General features: G+C 31.8%; 1 protein-coding gene across 22 annotated transcripts in view; it reads right to left on the bottom strand.

Moving 5' to 3' along the window:
- Positions 1-20333, bottom strand: part of Cntn5 (contactin 5) — a 1206007-nt gene that overhangs the window by 724228 nt on the left and 461446 nt on the right. For 18 of the 22 annotated variants that reach the window (XM_087212119.1, XM_087212127.1, XM_087212125.1 and 15 more), the window contains one exon: positions 6588-6671. The exons of the other annotated variants lie outside the window; for them this stretch is intronic. The gene's annotated coding sequence lies outside the window, so the exon portion shown is untranslated. The remainder of the gene's footprint in view (positions 1-6587; positions 6672-20333) is intronic. 22 annotated transcript variants of the gene reach the window in all.

Genomic DNA, 20333 nt, shown 5'->3' with positions numbered 1-20333 from the left:
CATGATGAGTCTTCCCATTATCCACACCCAGAATGATGCTAAACCAATTAATGGACTAATCCAGTACAAACACCCTTAGCCCTAGTATCACACACCCTAGATCTAGCCACCTCTTAATAGTACCACCTATGACCATGTGTGGCTTTGGAGGGACATCTAGATATAAACCGTAACACTGCTTCTCTTCCATGTTCATATTTGATGCATGGGATGTAGCTTTGTCTACATTCTTTTGTACTGCCAAAGCTATTGCAACTGGTCAAGATATTTTTATAATTTTAAAGAAACTATTTGTGAGTGTTTGTGTGTGTGTGTGTGTGTGTGTGTGTGTGTGTGTAGACTGAACCCAAGGCCTTCACTCTTAGTTACTTTCCTACCTCCTTTTAAATTTTTAAATTTTGCAATAAGATCTCTCTAGATAAGTCTCTAAATTACCCAGGAGCTCACAGTCTTCCTACCTCAGCCTCCCAGAGTGCTGGGATTACAATCAAGAAACAATTTTTAAAGTTATGATGCCATTATTTTTAAGAAAACAATTGCAGAAATTGACTGGAAGGATATTTAAACTTGGGATAGTATTAATATCCCTTGTATATACATTCTGGTAGATTCTGGAAGCAATTCAAGGTCAATTAGTCAGACAGCACTCAAGAAACCTTAAGGACAAGGAACATAAACTTTCCTAAATAAATGTTAAATTATAATCCTTGGGAGAAAATTCAGCAAAATCAATAGATAAGCCAATGAGCAGGAGAGGAATTTAGCTTGAAAGCAAACATTAAACTACTTTAGACAAACTGCCTTCCCAGGGGAGTCAGGTGGCTTTACTTTTAGTTAAAAGGGCAACGGATCTCTGGAGATATTTGAGAAGTTAACAGGCTTACAATGAACACACGGGTAATAAGGCAGTTTGTTTTTTTGAGCATACACTTAATTACAAATGCACAACCTGTTTGTTTAATCACACCTAATTGTGAAAGTGGTATAAAGGTTTCTCTGACTAAACAACAGAGCAGTTTCCTGATCTTCGAAAGAGAAACTGAAGCAGCCATGTATATCTCTGTATCTCTTTATCTAAGCTGAAATTTATAGGCTGTGGACTCATGCAGCATCATGTTCACTTTGAAATGGCAAAAATTGTACACTTGATTTATATGTGTGGATCTGTTGCAAATAAACAAAAGTAAAGAAGAATTTAAATACATATGGTGCTGTGCCTTATATATAATAAGTGCTACATAAATTCTTATTTATATCTCAAAGAATCAATGATCACGACATGAAGCAATTTGTGAAGTTTCTCACTTGTTCATCAGTTCTACCACACATACATTCATCACTGTTACTGAAGCCACAAGCAATCCAAACCGGCCCCCACAATCTTTTTTAGCTATTCTTGCTTAATCATTTCATATTTTTATAAAATGTGTTCCGGACCTCTTTACTTTCAGATTTCAGTAAAAAGCATGATTTCTGAAATGAAGTCATCTAATGACTTAAATGATGTATTTTGAGTCATTCTAAGTATCAAAGCAGACCACAACATGGTGGGAAGGTCTTGGGGCACAGGAGCAATCCATAAGTCAGCGTGGAAGGGTTCTACTTTGAACTACTGAAAAGAAAACTACCCTATTGCTTTCCTCATTTTCACAATTTTTCTTATGTATGTTCACTGCTTATTTTTTTTAATAAACTTATTGGAACGATAGACTTGGTCTCTATCATTAACAGACCAAGATCTAATGTTACAGTTGATTATTTAAAAACTATCAGAAAGTATATTTTATTTGTAAACTCAATGAGCTAAACCATAAAGATCAAAAGAAAAATGTTACTTCTATAAAAGGTAAAATATTAAAATATAAAATCATAATGGCTTTCAGAGGTAGAATTATTTCAATGTAATTGAGAATCATTCTTTTGGTGTGTATGTGTGTGTGTGTGTGTGTGTGTGTGCATGCACCTGTGCATGTGTGCATCTTTCAAAAAATCAGATTAGTAACCACTATTCTATTGTAGTTAAAGGATGTGGCTTAGAAAAAAAAACAGAACAAAATTACCAACAAAAATACCAGTTCAGTTGTGTTTCTGAATAGAACTTCATGTTCAAGTCTTTATTAAATTAATTTGTATTATGGCCTGCCTACTAAAACTATATTCGTCTTTTATTCTCTTAAAGTGGGCCCACTATTCCATTCTAGGCTGTTTAGATGGCCCTTTAAGCATTTATATCTTTCATCTTTCTTCTCCTTATGCCAGTCAGGAATATCCTCTGCCACCTCATTTGTCAAACAGACTAATCCCTGCCTTAGAAGGCCATGACCACTTTAACTCTTAAGTGAATTCTGCACCTTCAAAACTTCTACACTGCTGAGCTACACCATGTAATTGATGCATAAATCAAACCTTGTCACTTTATTGTCTTTTTCTGTGTCCATTAGAAGTTCCTTGGAATAGGGATTGGTGTAAACACTGAAGATAATCAAAACTTCTGAAGACCCAGTGGCATTTGGAAATTTTCTTGAATAAACTGTGAAGTTTTGTTGTTGTTGTTTACTTTGTTTTAAATTGTGTTGATTTTTATTCACAAAGTTCAATCAATCTTTGTTGTTTCACAAAGCCTTATTTATCAGTGGTGTCCTCACTATTTCTTTAACCATTCTTTAACTGTTATCTTTTTTGAGAGATATACAAGTTCAACCTAATGCAAAAAAGCATTACCTTTCCTTTCAAATTGACTTTCTGTGACAAATAATGACAATAAAAAAGGAAAATATGACAATATACTTATCAATTAAATATAACTTCTATAAGGACTAAGACATATCTACTAATATACCATTGATGTATACCATGTACACTGAATGATTTAAGAAAATGAATTTCTTTGTGAATTTTCACTTGTTTTAAGGAGGATAATTAGTAAGTTCCGAAAGTCATTTGATCATAAGAATTTTACAAATAAAATTAGGGTAAAAAGTTTAAAGCATTTTTGCATATATATAAAATGCCTATATTTTTGTATTTTAACATTTTTAGTATTTATGTAATGTAGTGCATTTATACTGAAATACTGTATGTACAGTACAAACATACTTAATTGACACAGGTATCACCTACACAAATACTACAAAAGGCTTTGGGATTTCACTAATCTTTGGTTTTTGAAATTTAATTTGAATTTGATAAACAAATGAAAACATTAAGGAAATATATCTAAACATAGGTAAAACTGAATCCTGATAAGAAATAAGGATGTTATTATACCTTTAATTTAAAATGATCATCTATGGAAATACAACACCAACTTGCATAATAAAAAACCTTTGGATCCTATTTAAGGAAACTTTACTTGGCAACATAAAATTTAAGTATAATCAGAAATGATCTAGACCAAAGAATATGACTCATTGTTTTCCACTTGTTGCTAAAGCAGGTACAGATATAATTCGTTACCAGAGGAAACTTTGGAATGATTATTTTTATTCAACACTTTCTAATGGTAAAAGTTTTGAGACACAGATTGCCTTATTTTCTTTATTGTTTTCTAAATTTCTTATTATTTCTCTCAGTTTCAACAAAAATAAACACATTATTTTTGGGATACAATGGGTATCGAGAAATAAAAACGTGGAAGAAGTCTGGGCTCTTCAGAAAATGACAACCATCTGTGAATGAAGGATGACTCACTTATTTGGCTTCACCTAACTCTTCCACTAGGTTCTGGGAAACATTAGAATGCATTCAGCAAAAGTCACTGAGCCTTCTACAATTTAACACCAAATCTTTGTCTCTTTGTGCTAAACTATGTCTTCTTGACATGTGGTAGGGAGTGTGTTAGGCAGAGATGCAAGATTCAAAAATAAACAAGTATTCTGTTTCCAAAAGCCTATAATGTAGACAATCATTTATCAATATGTTCAACTTTGGTGTGATAAAAGCAATAATTTTAGGAGTTTAAATATACAAGAATAGAAGTACAAAAAGAAAGGGTTTCAACAGATGAATGTAGTAGGTTTTGAAAGATAAAAAAAGACATTGCAAGTACCAGGTAAAAAAGATAAAGTCATTTCAGATATTAAAAGTGAAAAATATGAAACTACAAAATAAAGTAGGTAATTGCATAAGGTTAGGTACTACTAGAAGTTAATGTGAACAAAAAAGTGTGGGAAGATTCAGTTAGTGTCAGATCATGAATAACTATTATGGACTTAGTTAGAATTTATCACATATGCAAGGAGAGGTTATTGAATGGCCTTAAGTGGGAGTGTGACCTAATCATATTTGTGCAAAAGGATGATTCTGTCAGCACATTAAGGATGGAAAAGGAGTAACAGAGGTTAGCAAAAAGAAGAGTTAAAAGGCTATCATATTAATACTTGAGTATTTTAAAGAATAGGAACAAAGAAAGTTGTATGCCAATTTTTAAATCAGAGCATCACTAAAATTTTACAGCCAGGAATTACAACTTTAAACAAACCTTATTTTTATTATTACTACATTACTCCTATATTTCTTTCATTATAACAAAAGCATAAATTCCAAACAATTTGATAAGATTGAATGATCTCAGTAGATGATTAAAAAGTGTTTAGTAGCATTAAAAAGTGTTAAATAATTCATTTCCTTTCCTTAAATAGCAAATTCATCTAGCATTAATAGAAATATCTTTTTCTTCTGTCCTTAAACTCTCTATATATAGATTAAAAGATTTTCCTCAGATATCTATACTTTCCCCAGAAATATACTAGAAATGTTCCTTAGTATTGGAAAGCTATGTTTAATATTTTTATTCTCCAATCTTGATTTTAAAATAACATTTTATTCTTGATATTTCAGATCAGTTTGGTGAACTACATTAATGATGGAAATTTGGTAATTTGATTAAAAATCTGTTTTCAATATCAGATAATTTGCTGATGACAAGAGCTGTGATTTAGCAGGAATAAAGCTTTGCTCTACTAAAAGTTTCCTAAAAGTTCCTTCTCCACGTTGGGTCCTTTCTGATCCCTCCTCTAAGAGAATAAAAAAAAACCCATCTCCTTTTTTTGTCAATTTCCCCAAGTGTTGTTTCTTAATGTGAGTCGTGATTCTTTAAGTTTCATAGTCTGTGGCAGAGAGTATCATTAAAGGCTATTTTCTCTTCATGCTTTTCATTATTTAAGCATAAAATTCCAAATACAAGACTACTGCAGAAAGAAACTTAATATAAAGGTAAACAGACTGCAAGTGTTTCTACATTTTGAGCATGTTACTTATTTTTTGCAGTAAGAGAGAATTTCATCCCCAGATAATTCATATACAACTATGTTGAATGAATTTCTCCTTAAACAAATGTTAAATCCCTGGGAAGGAAAATGAGTTAGAGGAGCAATGAGATAAACAGACTGTTGAGACTCTAGCTCTTCTTGTTAAAGCTAAGGCCATCAGCATCCATAGCCAACTACAGATGAAATAGACTATGGACTTACTGATTAATTGAGCAAGAAAGAGGACTGTAGTTGAGGATGGGAGATAGCAAGTCGGTTTAAACAAACTTTCTTCATGCAAACTACTTTTTTCTTTCTTTTTTTGTTAGCTTGGACATTTTCTTTCTAAGGAATGACTCATCTTTGTATTCATTATTTAATTTTTTACATAACTAAAAATTATAGATATTCTGAAATTACAAATACAATGAAAATAAGTGTTATAAATTTTCCACTTTTGCTTTCAGCAATTACAAAGTGTTTTATATAAAATATTTTGCTTTAAATTTAAAAAGAAGCTTGTGATTTAGAGATAAAAATGAATGGCTCCATTTTACTTGTGGAAATTTAATTTCAGAATACTTAGAGTCATACATCTTGCAAGTTACTTAGCAAGCTCATGTCTGGAGGTTCAGGACGTGGGCCTTGAAGGAATGATTTTAGCGACCTTCAGTCACATGTTTTCCCTAGCTCCAATCAGGCTATAAAAGCTAAATTTACTAATATATTTGTCAGAGGAGGAGGAAGACGTGAAGAGAGAGGAAAAAAGAGTTCTGCAGCATTTCATTACAGAAAGCTTTCTGGATTAAGAGTAGAAAGATTGGATTTTATTTATGGCTTTATATAGACTTTTTTTTTTTTTTTTTTTTCTGTATCGAGGATCGAACTTAGGACCTTGAGCTTGGGATGCAGGCACCATGCCACTGAGCTAAATCCCCCTCTGGCTTATATAGACTTTAATCATGAAATCTTGAGTTATAATGAGATTGAAAGGGAAAATAAATTTAAAACAGCTGTATAAATGGCATATTATCATGCAATTGAAATTGATTATTCTATGTCAGAAATTGCTTACTTCCACAATGCTTCCTGCCTCAAGTAATATTTATTTGTTGCTTAAAGCAGTATAAGCAAAGCCACCAGTTGACAATTTTTTAGTTATTCATATAATCTCCACATGTCCATGATATTGTAAACATTTTAAAATTTTGGTTTAAGGTAACTTTTTCTCTTGTCTGATTAAGCCCAGGGCCTTTGCACTAAGTTACACTCCCAGCCTTTTTGAATTTTGTGTTTTGAGTTAGGGCCTCATTAAGTTGCTAAATTGCCCAGACTTGCCTTGAATTTGCAATCCTCTTGCTTTAGCTGGATTACAGGTTTGTGACACCATGCCCACCTCAAGGTGAAACTTTTTTCTTCTTCCTTGGATATCAAAGAACATAGAGAAGGGAGGGTAAAACAGGAGAGTATATGTATCTATATCTCTATGTTTGCTCATGCTTGTTGCCCATGACATTTCTTTGTCAGTAAGATTCCACACTGTCTTCTTCTTTTACCAAGTAAGTATTATTCCTGTCATATATTGATTCCTCAACATCAAATACCATGAATGAACTGAGAAGAGGCCAAAACCTTCAAATCTTGCTTCAGTTTTCCTTTATTGGCTGAGGACATGTGAAAGTTCAACACAGATAATTAAGTAGGTTTCAATAAAAAGTTTAAGCAACTTCTCCCTATGTTATTTCCCCAGTCATTCCAGCAAGGACTCTATCTCTCACACAAGCATTGGGATTGTGCAGAAAGCATGTGTGCTGCCCTTGTATCACTGCTAGGAGATGAATGGATGCAAAGAGAATGAAGATGAAGAGTAATAACTCACGGAAACAATTATCTAGGAGAGAGTAAATACATTTGGTGTTATTAATTTCTTCTGGCATGTTTAGGTATTTTCTAACTTATTTTAAACTTTGAAGAACTCATATGTTACACTGATGATATTTTATTAATTGAATATAAATACAAGCTGAAATATTCTTCAAGAGAATCCTATAAAAATGCTGTAATTTTCAACTCTCCAACCTCTTTTTCTGGTTTTATTGAATTCTCATATGCTGTAAAATTCAGGACAAATATAAAATAAATGCTATATAGAAACATTTAAATATTCTGGTTCAGTGAACTGGTACAAAAGATGGCTACAGAAATGTCAGATAAGTAATCTAAAACAGTTAAGGGAGTACAGATGAGGGAAGAAAAATAGAGTAAATTATTTATTGACTACCTACTTCGAGTTGGGAATTCCAGTTCTTTGGGAGTAAAAACATATTAAATGCCTGGTCTCAGACATTTAGATTTGGTGTGAATTAGGGCATATTAACTCTACTGACAATACAAAGTGCTTTATATTCCCTGTGTAAACTATAAGATTGTCTTTTCAGACTAGTCTGAATAACCTCTGAATGGGAAATTTATATTCTTACGAAGTTAAACCAATAAAAGCTTATGTAGTCATACATAAAGTACATATTAAAACAGCAGTTTTAGACAATGACTTTTTAATGTAAATTAAAAGTAGAAGTATTACTGTGGTCCCACATTAAAAACAATAACATAATTAGAAAAAAGGAGCATGATATATTTAAATTGTCAACCTAAAAAAATCTTCTCATTTGATTTTACTTTAAAAATTCAAATAATAAGGACTAAAATATACACAGAGCTGTAAAAAATCAGTCTGTACCCAAGTATCTGATATTCTAGAGAATACATTTATACATACCTTCAACAAATACTTGATTGCTTAATTTATTGCCTTGTGATAGACACTTTAGAAGCAGCAACACATATATTGCTTCCTTCACCGACCTTAAAGTACAGTACACAGTAACAAGTATGAACTAAATAGTTACAGTCAAAAGTAGAAAACTTGTTCAATTTCTTGGGAAAGCAGCATGGTGCCAAGAATAAGAGTACTGAATAAGAAATAAAATATGGGGATTTGACCTAGCAGACAGAACAAGGAAGCCTTCTCTAAGAAAGTTTGTGCAGAAAATATAATGAATATATTGTCATAAGAACTTGTTCAAGTTTCCAGGTTTAACACAAAATATACTATGCTTCTAGTTCTGAAAGAAATTACTGTGTAATAGTCAAAGAAATGCATGAAAGTTAATACTTATATTAAAGTTTTATGGATTATGTTCAAATTGGTATATATATATATCAATTGACTTGTAAGAGAAGTCACACAAGAGAAACAGCAGGTAAACAAATGCTTCATGAAGGAAGTGTTTTTATCACTAGTTCATGGGAGACAATCTAGTAGAAATTGGCAGTTGTGGGAGCAGGACACAAGTCAGAGAAAACAGGTGAGAAAATATTCAGAAATAAGCAGCAGAAAATAGATTCAGAGCTGCAATTATCTTGAAATTGCTGAGAAGTCTGGGAAAGAAATAGAATGAGAGTGTATAAAAATAAACGTTAAGTGATGAGCATGGACCAGATTGCAAAGAATCTTACAGAGCTTGCCAAGCATTTCAGACTACATCTATAAAAAATAGAGACACACTGAAGGGTACTAGGCAAAGGAATCACATATTTAGTTTTATTTTGTGGGAAATAAAGGCAGAGGGGAAGATCTGCATTTCCTAGGGAATAGTAAGAAAACTATCGCAGGCATCCAAGCAAGAGGTAATGAAGGTCAAAGGCAATAATAGAAAAGTATAGAAAAAGAGTACTGATATAAAAGACTTCACAAAGGAAAATCTGATAGTGCTCAGTGATAGCTAATATTTGTGGTGAAGAATGTGATATATTTCATGTAGTTCTGACTTTATGCTTAAGCGCCTTGCATTTCATTAATCTTTGAAGTGCAGACAAAACCCATCTATAAGGTGTTGTAAAAAAAAATAAAATATAGCATTTGTGGAGAATTCAGCAATGTATTTGACATATATAAGGAATTAAAAGAAATCTCTCTTTCTTTTTCTTCTTTCTACTTACCAAATAATTTTAAATATTAAGAGAAATACTATTATGTCACTTACAATTAGCATTGATTCATTTTTTATTGTATAAACGATTAAATATTTCACTTGGGATTAAAACAAATCTCTTACAAAATGCCATCCAGCCCATCCTACAGGCTAATTTTATGTGCTTTTCAAATGAAATACAAATTATAAGTTCTTACACATTGTAATATTTTAAAATGTACATACTTAGATTCAGTTTCACTGAAAAGTCAAATGATCAGCCAGAAACCTTTCACAAGCCGGGATTGCGACTAAGGTAAAGTGGAATTTTTTTCTTAATTATACTTTCAAACAAACATATTTTAAAAATTATCTTATTATCTACATCAACAATAGAGAAGTTCGCACATCCTGGTCACTGTCTCGGAAGTCACCTCAATTCTCACTTGTAGTGTGCATGTGTGGATATCATATGTGGGTGAGTTGAGTGTGTGCCATTTTTATTCTTAATTTTGTGTATCATTCCATTTTTCAAACAGAAGAAATTGAAAGGAACAGAATATATGATTTACTACAAAGGATAATCAAAGTGGATTTGGTCTTCCCTTATCACATAATTTGACACAAATATTAATTTTAATTAGCCAAGGTTAGGGAAACATTTTGCCAATATAAAAAGGCTCTATTAGTTTGAAGAAATGTTATTCCTTAAAGAATTAATAAGAAAATAGACTATTAAATGGTGAAAATGATTCTTTCATTGCTATGTCCTGCTGTTCACCCATCTCATTTTAAGCTAACAGACAAAATTGAATTAAGCATTGCTAAATCAACCATTTTCTTAACAATAAGCACTCTTTTATAACTTATCCTGTGTCTTATTGCCTAGGAAATGATCAGCTCATAACACAATTGATCATATGTGAACCATTTTCTTTATACAGGGAAAGTGAAGAGAAAAAACTAGCTGATCAGAAAACTCTCAATTTGGCTAAGTGGCCTTGCTCTTTTTGTTTTCCATTTATATTTTATGGATACACAATTGTGTTAAGCATATAAGCTACAATGTAGGTTTAATATATGTTTCAGAGAAGGTTAACAATTATCAAGGCCATATGAGATAATAGAAGTTTACATGAAGTATCTTTACTATCTAACCAAATGATTTTAACATTCTTTGTCTATAAGCCTTTTAATAAAACAACATAACTACATAGAGATTATCTATGCACTTATGATTGATCCCCAATGCACAAGTCAAAATACTATAGAATGATTACTGGAGGGAAAGATTAAAGTTAAAGTATCATATTTTAAAAACATATTCCCATTTTGAACCTTATAAAATGTATCAGTGTTCTTGAAGTGTATTCTATGGCCTATCAATTTCTACCTATTGTAAATAAAATACGAATGTCAACACAAGCAAGAAATACAATGGTGAAAAAGATGCACAATATTTATGTTATTTCATAGGATCAAATGAATGTTTACCTAATAATACTACAACAATGCATTTTTCTTTTGACTTCTAGAGCTAGAATTTCCAGAGAATAAAATTTTTCTTTTGTTTTGTTTTTCCTATAGAGTAATTTTTACTAAATGCATTCAGGTTGTAGCTATCAATTCTAATTTTCAATATATATTCTATCAAAGTTATCTAAACTGCACGAATTTCAACTCTTGGTAAAATTTTTGCTTTGTCTGAGACTACATTCAGCTATGTTATACTTTCTCTACTGCTTCTTTTACTGGAAAGACAAAATAATTTGCTCCACAAATAGGTATAAATTCAGGAAATGAATCAAGAGATTCAAGGAAAGGAGCTTTCTTAATGTCTTTTTTGTTCAGTCACTTGGTTTCTATTATATTTCGTGTGGTGATTCCTTCTTATGACTGAAATATTATATATATATATTTACATAGTCATTTATATTATAAAATTATACGTAGTTGTTTTGAAAAAAGGCACAGAATGGAAATACAATATCATCCCTGTCACTACAGTAAGTAAACAATAAGTTCCATCATCCATAGTACACTGATTCCAAGAATCCACCATCAGAAGGTTCCAGGTTTTTCCTTTCAGTCATTTTAATTGCATATATGAATATATATTCCTACAAGTATTTTGTATGAATACGTATGTGAACTTTCATGAAGAACATATAACTCATATTGGAACTATTATGCTGTATCTATTATCAGTAATTTTAGAAATGGGATTCCTAGGTCAAAAAATACATGCAGTTTTAGTTTGATGGTTGTTTCTAAATTGATCTCAGAAAGGTTATAACAATTCGCACTGTCACCCAGAGGAAGTAACTTTATTCCCGCATCTATACCAATAGAGAAGCTTTTAAATTGAATGTCAAAAAAGTTTTGTATTGTTGAATATATTTGATAAGGATGGTTGTGTATAATTTATATACTTTTGTCCCACTCACATTTTTCCCTTTTTGTAACTAAATTCTGCTCATGTGCTTTGATTTTATTCTAATATTATAAATCTATAAACTATATTAAACACATTTTGTGCCAATTGCTATCCTAAATAATGTAAAATATTAACTAATTTAAATCACATGACAAAAACAAGTATTGTTTTATTGTCCATTGAAAATATACTGAGTTAAAAAGTGGCTAAGTAAAATTATATACAGGGTATAGCAATATTTGCAGATAGTCAGATTTTGACCTAAGCCCATGGTTTTTGTTTACGTGCTGGTCAGTGCTACTTTTCACTATTATATTGTTTGAATTGTTTTCATATTATCCTGAGAACACTTTTTCTGTAATATCAAAATAATTCATAAGAATAAATATAAGATCGATAAACTAAGGTAATTAGCCTATGTTAAATGATCAGTAACAATTTAGGAGCACGATATTTTTCCATTTTGTCTACATTTTGTTTTTATAAAGGAATCCTAATCAAATATAAATGAAAACTTCCTAGACAGTATACTCTTTTATTAATTTATAAGCTTCTAAAAAATTAATAATATATTTTGTTATGTCAGAGCCTAAAAACTGTTTTGATCAGTCCTTCTTTAAAATGAATTAATTGTAACTTTTTCCTTTTAATAGTTTAATATCTCTTCTCAATGAGGACAAGGAGCAATTTCTATTTTGGAGGTGCAGAGATCTATAATAAATTAATATAAATTTATTCTTTTATTAAATTCAACATTTTATTTTTATCCATAAAATTTATTTTGAACTTTCTTCATGTAATATAGTGAGTTAACTTGAGTTTCCAGAACACTCTGAAGTAAACAAGCAGAAAGCAATAATCCTGTTTCTTAAATGAAGATAATAGGGAATTTAGGGATGAACTCAACACTTTATTCTTGTTAGCCAAAACTTCTTAAATGTATATGAGCATTTACTTTTTATAAATATAACATGGTAATATGATTTTTATTCAATGTACAGCTTTTGGTACTAAGATACTTTCCTCCAATTATAAGATACTTTTCTCAAATAGCTATAAAAGTTTTTCATATTCTTTTAGCAGTGCTTTTTTACCCTCCCTTTTACATTTTATGTATGTACTTTAGAATATTTACCTTGTTCATTGTGGAATCTGAGTTATTCTAGTTAATGTAAAAGCCTACATTTAAAAAATACTGTTAAATATTGTCCTGTAGCTTTAGAAAAGGAAAAGAGGCAGTTCACCTTTGCAGTACACATAAGTCTAGGTATTTTTCACATATTAATTCAATTATTCAAAATGGTTAAGAAACAAGTATTTTTATTTTCATTATTGTAACATAGGAAGCAGATACTCTGATCCCAAGGAAACTCTGATGACACAGATAGGCAGTCCTATCACCAAAATTCACAGGACAGACTGTTTGTATTCTCACGCTTCTGTACTTCCCTCAACAGTATGAAATTTTATGCAACACTCTCTCTAAAACACAACTGTGTCCTAACACTGAATACATCTTTTGGGCAAGAGTTTGTTTTGAATATGAAAATGTCACTTTTGACTACATTATTTCCCAGTTTAGTAGGATTTATGCTGCTTTGTAATAAAGTGAAAAAAGAAGAAAAAATAAGATACATTTTAGAAGAGCACAATTGGGTTGCATTTCTTAAAGCCATTGTGACATTTATTAATTCATCATTCATGTACTATTTACCTTAAACTATAAAATGTAAAAAATATGTACAGTTAATGAAAAATATGACAAGTGAAACATAAGTTGCAATTGGCCTGTTAAACTTTTTCTTGAAAATATTTTGAAAATTTAGAAGAAAGTAAGGGAAAAACTTAGACATGATTATTCTAAATGCTCTGATATAAAAATAATAATATTGTATGGCTTTCCTTCAGAAATATTCCCAAAATATATTATAAATAAACCTGGGCATAGTGGAAAACACCTGTAATCCCAACCCTCTAGGAGGCTGAGGCAGGAGCATCAAAAGTTTCAGCTAGGCCTGAGCAACTGAGCAACTTAGCCTCAAAATTAAAAAAAATAAAACATAAAAAACGGGCTGAGAAATTAGCTCAGTGTAAAGACCCTGGTTTTAATCCCCAGTATCTCCTCTCTGTCTCTCTTTATATCTCTGTCTCTGTTTCTCTCTGTCATCTCTATCTATCTATCTATCTATCTATCTATCTATCTATCTCATATTAAATCATTTATTATATATGACAAATCATATAGCATAGATCATGTGTTGGTCAAGAGATCATTTAATGCATCATAATCCAAATCCTTTTAAATATTATTTTAAAACAGGAGAAAAGAAAATGTCACTATATATTATATTTAGTAGAAGAACTGGTGTTTTGAGAAATTTTCATTATATTGGGATATCACAGTATGTGTATATGAGTCTTATATACAATATATCCTTTATGAAAGTTGGGTCTAAAACATTTGAAATAATATTGATTTACATAGTTTAATGGGGTGGATGTCAGTTTTTACTTGTCCATATAAATAGCACTTTAAAACTTGTTAGATATCCTCAATAAACATTATTTTCCATGTCACAATATATTTTCTAAGGTTACTCTACCATGGTTTTGCCAATTACTTCCTCCTTGAGCATTTAGGTTGTTGCAATTTTTCACTACAATGAATAATTCAATGATTGTGCTAGTTTTTATGTTTATTTTCTTGTAATATACTCCTGAATTATTATTCTTAAGCAAACAATAATTTAAAAACACATTAATAATTATTATTTATATAATTATACTTATATTTATATGTTACATTAAAATTCCTACTTATTTAAATGCATTACAGAAAAAGTAAATAGAAAAACAATGCCTTTGATACAAACATTAATAGTAATTTCATTTTATGTAAATTTCCCAGCGACTATTATTTTAAAAACCAATTATCTGTGTAAAACAAATATCAGTGTTGAAAACAAAAAATAAAAGGGAGGCAGTGATATCTGCAAATGTGAATGCAAGAGAGTGCTATGAAGTAGGCTTCATTTAAAACTGTATATGATAGAATAAGATAGAAAATTTCCTCTGAGTGTTATCATTATATATTTCTAAAATGTACCAATAACTCTTTTGCTATTTAAAAAAAGAGCTACATGATTGAGGAATTGCTATTTTGTGTCATTTCATCAAGAGAGAACAGTTTCTTTTTTTGTTCTCTTTGAACACATTTACTCAGAATTATTAAAAGATATATGTAGGGAGGATTTTCATTGTTAGCTCAGTCCTGAGCAAGATCCCCAGACTACTTTGCTGACCAAGAAATGATGGCCATAGGAGCTGGATATTTACCTCAGTGGTGTTGCTGCCTGCCTCACAGGTACAAGGTCCTGAGTTCGATCCCCGGTGCCAAAAAAAAAGAAATGATAAGCATGAGGACAAGCCACCTCACTCAAATTCATGGATCAAAAAACCCAAGATCAACCACTAGTAACAACTGTTAAAGCTGTCAAAAGTACTAAGAGCAAGGAGCTGGAATGCATTATGCATTAGCCTAAGGTGAAGAATTACTTCCTGTTTATCTAAGTAGCTCAAACATGGAGGCAGAGGCTCCTATACCTCATCTGTTTTGACTTTGAAAAGTGAAAAAGAACAAACACTACTAAAACCATGAAGAATTCAGACTAGGTGATTAGCCAGCCCTTGGTCTGGAGAGTGTCATTCATTTATGGACCAATGACCAGAAGCTTAGAAAAATGCCCTTTGCTACTTAGTTTCAGAAAATCCTATGTGGGCGAAAGAACTTTCAGTCTTTCAATAAGACCTATATTCTTATTGACCTGCAGAAATGCAAAGATATTACCATACTTAAGAAACAAACAAACAAAAAAGAAAGCCCCAAACTTAGAAGTTTGTATTATTTAGGGATTGGGGAAAGAACATATAATTGTGTTATCTTCCAGCTTGCAAACTTTGTAGATTCAAAGAAATAGGTAGTTAGGAAAACCACAAAATCTCCAAAAGGCTGGATTTATCTTCTGTAGAAAACTCTCTGCCAGCTTTCTAACATCCCTGCTTGGGCCTACTGCCTAAACAATGAGAGTGAATTATTCAAAAGCTATGTAGAAAAAATATTTTAAGCTCTCAAAAACTATATTCTCTCCACATCGGACTTGCTTTTAAAATTAGCCAGCATAGTAACCCTTTATCCTTTCTGCAAATAATATTCAATCAAGCAGGATAGTGAGAGGTGCTGACAATCAATACCCTTATGCAACAAAATTGTAGTTTTTCTTTTTTCTGGTGTTAATAGGGATTGAATCTTGGTCCTTTGCCCAGGGCTACATCCTTCACCTGCTTTATTTTTATTTTGAGTTAGAGGTTCCTAAGTTGCTGAGGGTGTCCCTGAACCTGTGCTCCTCTTGCCTCAGGCTTCCAAAGTGTTGGTATTACAGGTTTCTGCCACCATGCTCTACCTAATTTTTACTATTCGATACTTGTTCTATTGTGTTATCATGTCCTCATTTTAAATATGAAATCCTTTGTGCAATATGACACCACATAGAAGTGATGGTCACCCAATTCTTATTATAAATTAAATCTCTAGGGGAATTATGGGTGAGTAGGAGATGCCCATACTGTGCTTTTATAATGAAAATATGTACTTTGGCATAATGGTAGCAGGTCTCAGTAGCTGCACTGGGGCAATAAGGGAAGCAATCTTTATGTTCACCTACTTGGTAGGACAAACAGCACGTTTGTCAAGGTGTCAATAGGTGAGATTTACCCGTATTGTATTTATATTTGTGTATTTATAATTTTACTGTAAGCATTACAGCATTCTTTTGAAATTGATAGTGAAGCCAAGTGTGGTGGTACACACCTGCAATCCCAGCACTTGGGAGCCTGAGGTAAGAAGATCCTGTGAGTTCAAAGTCAGCCTGTGCTATATAATGAGTTCAAGGCTAGCCTGGACTACATAGCAAGACCTTGTATAAAAAATGAAAAATAAAAAGATCAATAGTGAATCCTCAACACAAACAAAGCCAGAAATGGTCACATTTACAATAAAATGAAAGGCACCATAGGTGTTGCTGATGAGTTTTGCAGCAACTATAATATCACTAGAAACACAGCATGGCCAATGGTTGTGTTTACTTTATCCTAAACATGTTAAGCTTAAAGAGCTTAACAGTTTGCAAAGAAAATAACAAGCACAAAATATTATGTAGAAATTTCTTAGAAGATTGGGATTGGAATTGATAAATTATCAATAATAACAGAGGAAGAACAGTATATATCTGCTCAAAGAAACTCCACAAAAGAATTCTGGAGTAAGGGCCAGGGATTTAGTTCAGTGGTTCCAGTGCCTGCCTTGCAAGCGCAAGGTCTCTAGTTTGATCCCCGGTACCAAAAAAAAAAAAAAAAAAAAAAAAGAAAAGAATTCTGGAGTAGATTGGTGAACAGATAGGTGAAACATCACAAGAAACTCCTAAGAAAATAGGAAGAGCAGAAAGATGTCAAGTATGTCCTACCAAAAAAGACAGGAAAACAAAACACATGTGCTATAAGTGTAAGCAATACTTGTGTATGAATATGCTCCTTTCATGTGTGAAAACTGTCTTAGGTATGATAATTCAATCATGGTAGAATTTTATTTGTATTTTCATTGTAAGTCACATAGGAATTTATTTCTGCTGTCAATTTTTATATTTTGTAAGCTAGTAAATAGGTGAGGTTGATAATATCAATGTTTATTCTAAACACTCATTACATATTTGATATTTTATTTTCCTGCTAAGTTCACATTGTATAAGATAAGAGGAAGCTCCTGACAAAGAGGAAGACAAGAGAGGTGACAATATGGGCTGCCAAACAGGAAAGGAAAACTAAGCAGACATGCTATCAGTGTAAGTAAGACTTGTATACAGAACATGCTGCTGTCATGTGTGAAGACTGCCTTAGGTGTGCTAACTGAAGTAAAGATTATTTCTGGGGTAGAGTTTTGTTTGTATTTATAGTAGTTCATATAGGAATTTATATATGCTGTTAATTTTTAGATTTTGTAGTTGATGTATATTCTAAAAACTTATATATTAAAAATTTAGTATTTGATTTTATAGATATTTTATTTTCCTGTTATGTATACATTGTTTAATATAATAAAACTCATAAAATTAAAATTAATAATTCTTAAATAGAAATATTCCTATAAAATAAACATGTGTTATACATCCTCCATAGTGCACCTTTCAAAACATTTCCCATGATGCCCTTAATTAAATAAAATGTTTTCTTCTAAACAGCTATTTAACAACATTGCCTCAGGAATGAGAACTCCCAGAACTGCATCAGATAGTGGCTGGAACAATGAAATAAATGTGTTCCAAGTAAATGTGTTCTAAGAAGGATAAGTGGCAATGTGTCTTTTTAACTGTTATTATTTTTTTATTGAAATATGCACAAATTGTATGATTACACTTTGTGGATCACCCAGTTTTGGCAATTAAAGAGTTGACGCGAATAGGACAGGTCATCCTCACATTTTCGTATCTGGTGCACGTAAACTCAGTATTTAGGGACTGTTGAAGCACTTGGAGGAGGTGAAGGCATGAGAGAAGAAGGACGGAGTTTCATGAGGAGAAAACTACCAAGGAATATATGTCATAATCCTAGCCTAAACCAGATAAAAATTAAAGACGGCTAAAACCAAAGGGCTATACATAAAGATGGAGAGTTCGGGATAGATACAAGATAATTTGAATTTACAATTAATATTGTTAAGTAAACTTTTCAAAATAAAATTCAGGGGTTGGTAATCTAAGAAGATTCTTAATTTTCTTCTTATTATTATTATTATTTTTTTGTTACTGGGGATCAAACTCAGGACCTTGCACTTGCAAGGCATCCGGAGGAACTACTGAGCTAAATCCCCAGCCCAGAAGATTCTTAATTTTCTACACATGCCATCAGTGTGGAACAACTGAAGCATGGACTCATTCACTGACATGTGGACTGAGAAGATTAAAAAAAAATACTTTGTGAAGAAGATGTGTTAAATAATGGATAAATGAGTTTTAGGAGCTGTAGGAAAATACAGGTAGAGATGAAGAATGGGACATTATATATGTCCTTGGCTTACCTCTAGGAAGGTGTAGAGATGGAGGGAGGCAGGTGTCCAGAGCAGAACTCTGCTTTTGTTAAAGAGAAGTATGTGTTGGAGTATTAAAGATGCAAGAAACATGGCAATATTTGAAAGAAAGAGGTCCCAAAGAAATAAAATTAGGTAAATCCAAGAACACCGACCATATACTAAATTTTACTCTTTACAATACAGAATGCCCATGAAAACCATCAATTCTGGTTGCTAACACTAAACAGCACAATACAATCTGTTGGATGTTTAGATAAGATAGAGGCAGGATTAACTGAAGTATTTAAAGGACATAGAGTTAAAAAGGGAACCTTAGATACAGAAGAGCAACCAGTATTTTGACCATTGATAATTCAAAACCAGGAATCCCTGGATGAAAACAAGATTATTCAGATTATCACAATTATAACCTATCATGATGAAACATGGGAAAAAATACCAAAAAGTGTTAAATAGCTCCTCATCAAATCGTTTTCTACTAAATGCTAAAAATATTCAAAGAACGATTTCTTTACTCTCCATTCTACAAATGAAGTCAGTAGCTTGGAGAATTTGAATGTCATAGGCAAAGAAAAACACAAACAAAATTAGTTCTCAAGTGAGATGCACCTTATTTTTAAGGGATAATAATTGCATTCTCTTAAGAATAAAGCACTAAGATTTATTTTCTGGGTAGTTAATAGAATAAGTGATTGAATCACTGATTCCCTTGGTAATCAGAATGTCTTTTGTTTGTGCATAAAATTCAAAATTTTCATTGTTCTGGGAATGGACTTTTTTGATGAAGATGAAAACATTGCAATAACAACATCTTGTTGTTAGGAAGAGAGGATTGCTATGTCCATGGTTTCTGAAAGGTTGCATTTACATTGCAGGTTTATATATTAGAACTCAATGGGGAAGTAGGATTTTAAGCATTCTCCACAGTAAATGTTAGTTAAACAAATTTAGAGTTGTTTAAATTCATTTTGAGGAATTTGCATTAATTTTGATGTGTTTTTTTCTTTATAATTGGATTGACCTGGACTTCATTCATTATATTGAGGAGCAGGAGGGGAATCATTACTCCAAAAGCAAAGGGCTGATAAGATTGCCAGTGAATACTTTAAGCACAGTCCAGCAGAAGAAAAGATTGCAATCAATGCAATGAACAAGGAAAACAGAATGCACACACAGAAAATGAGAGGAAGAGAGAGGGAGGGAGGGAGGGAGAGAGAGAGAGAGAGATGCAAATATGTATATATGTACGATGTTTATATAAATCATTCCATTATACACATAAAACTTTGAAGTCATTTTTTCCCAAAAGACTCATAGATGATCATGTGAGAAAAGTCACTTTCATTTGACTTTACTAGGAATATAAATTTATGCTACATTTTTAGAGGAAATTTCAATGTCTACAACATTTAAATCAATATGTTCTGATCATCAATTTCAGTTCAGCAATATATACAAAAGGTACAGCATAAGTGTAAATGAAATCTTTAAATTAGTATATATTGACTGTTAGTATGTTTATACAAAACAATCAT

The sequence above is a fragment of the Heterocephalus glaber genome, unplaced genomic scaffold (assembly GCF_053883595.1).
Source record: "Heterocephalus glaber isolate CG9 unplaced genomic scaffold, H.glaber_assembly_v1.0 deba00001429, whole genome shotgun sequence".
Lineage (NCBI taxonomy): Eukaryota > Metazoa > Chordata > Mammalia > Rodentia > Bathyergidae > Heterocephalus > Heterocephalus glaber.
The sequence above is the reverse complement of the archived record's forward strand: the minus strand, read 5'-3'. Positions and strand labels throughout refer to the sequence as shown.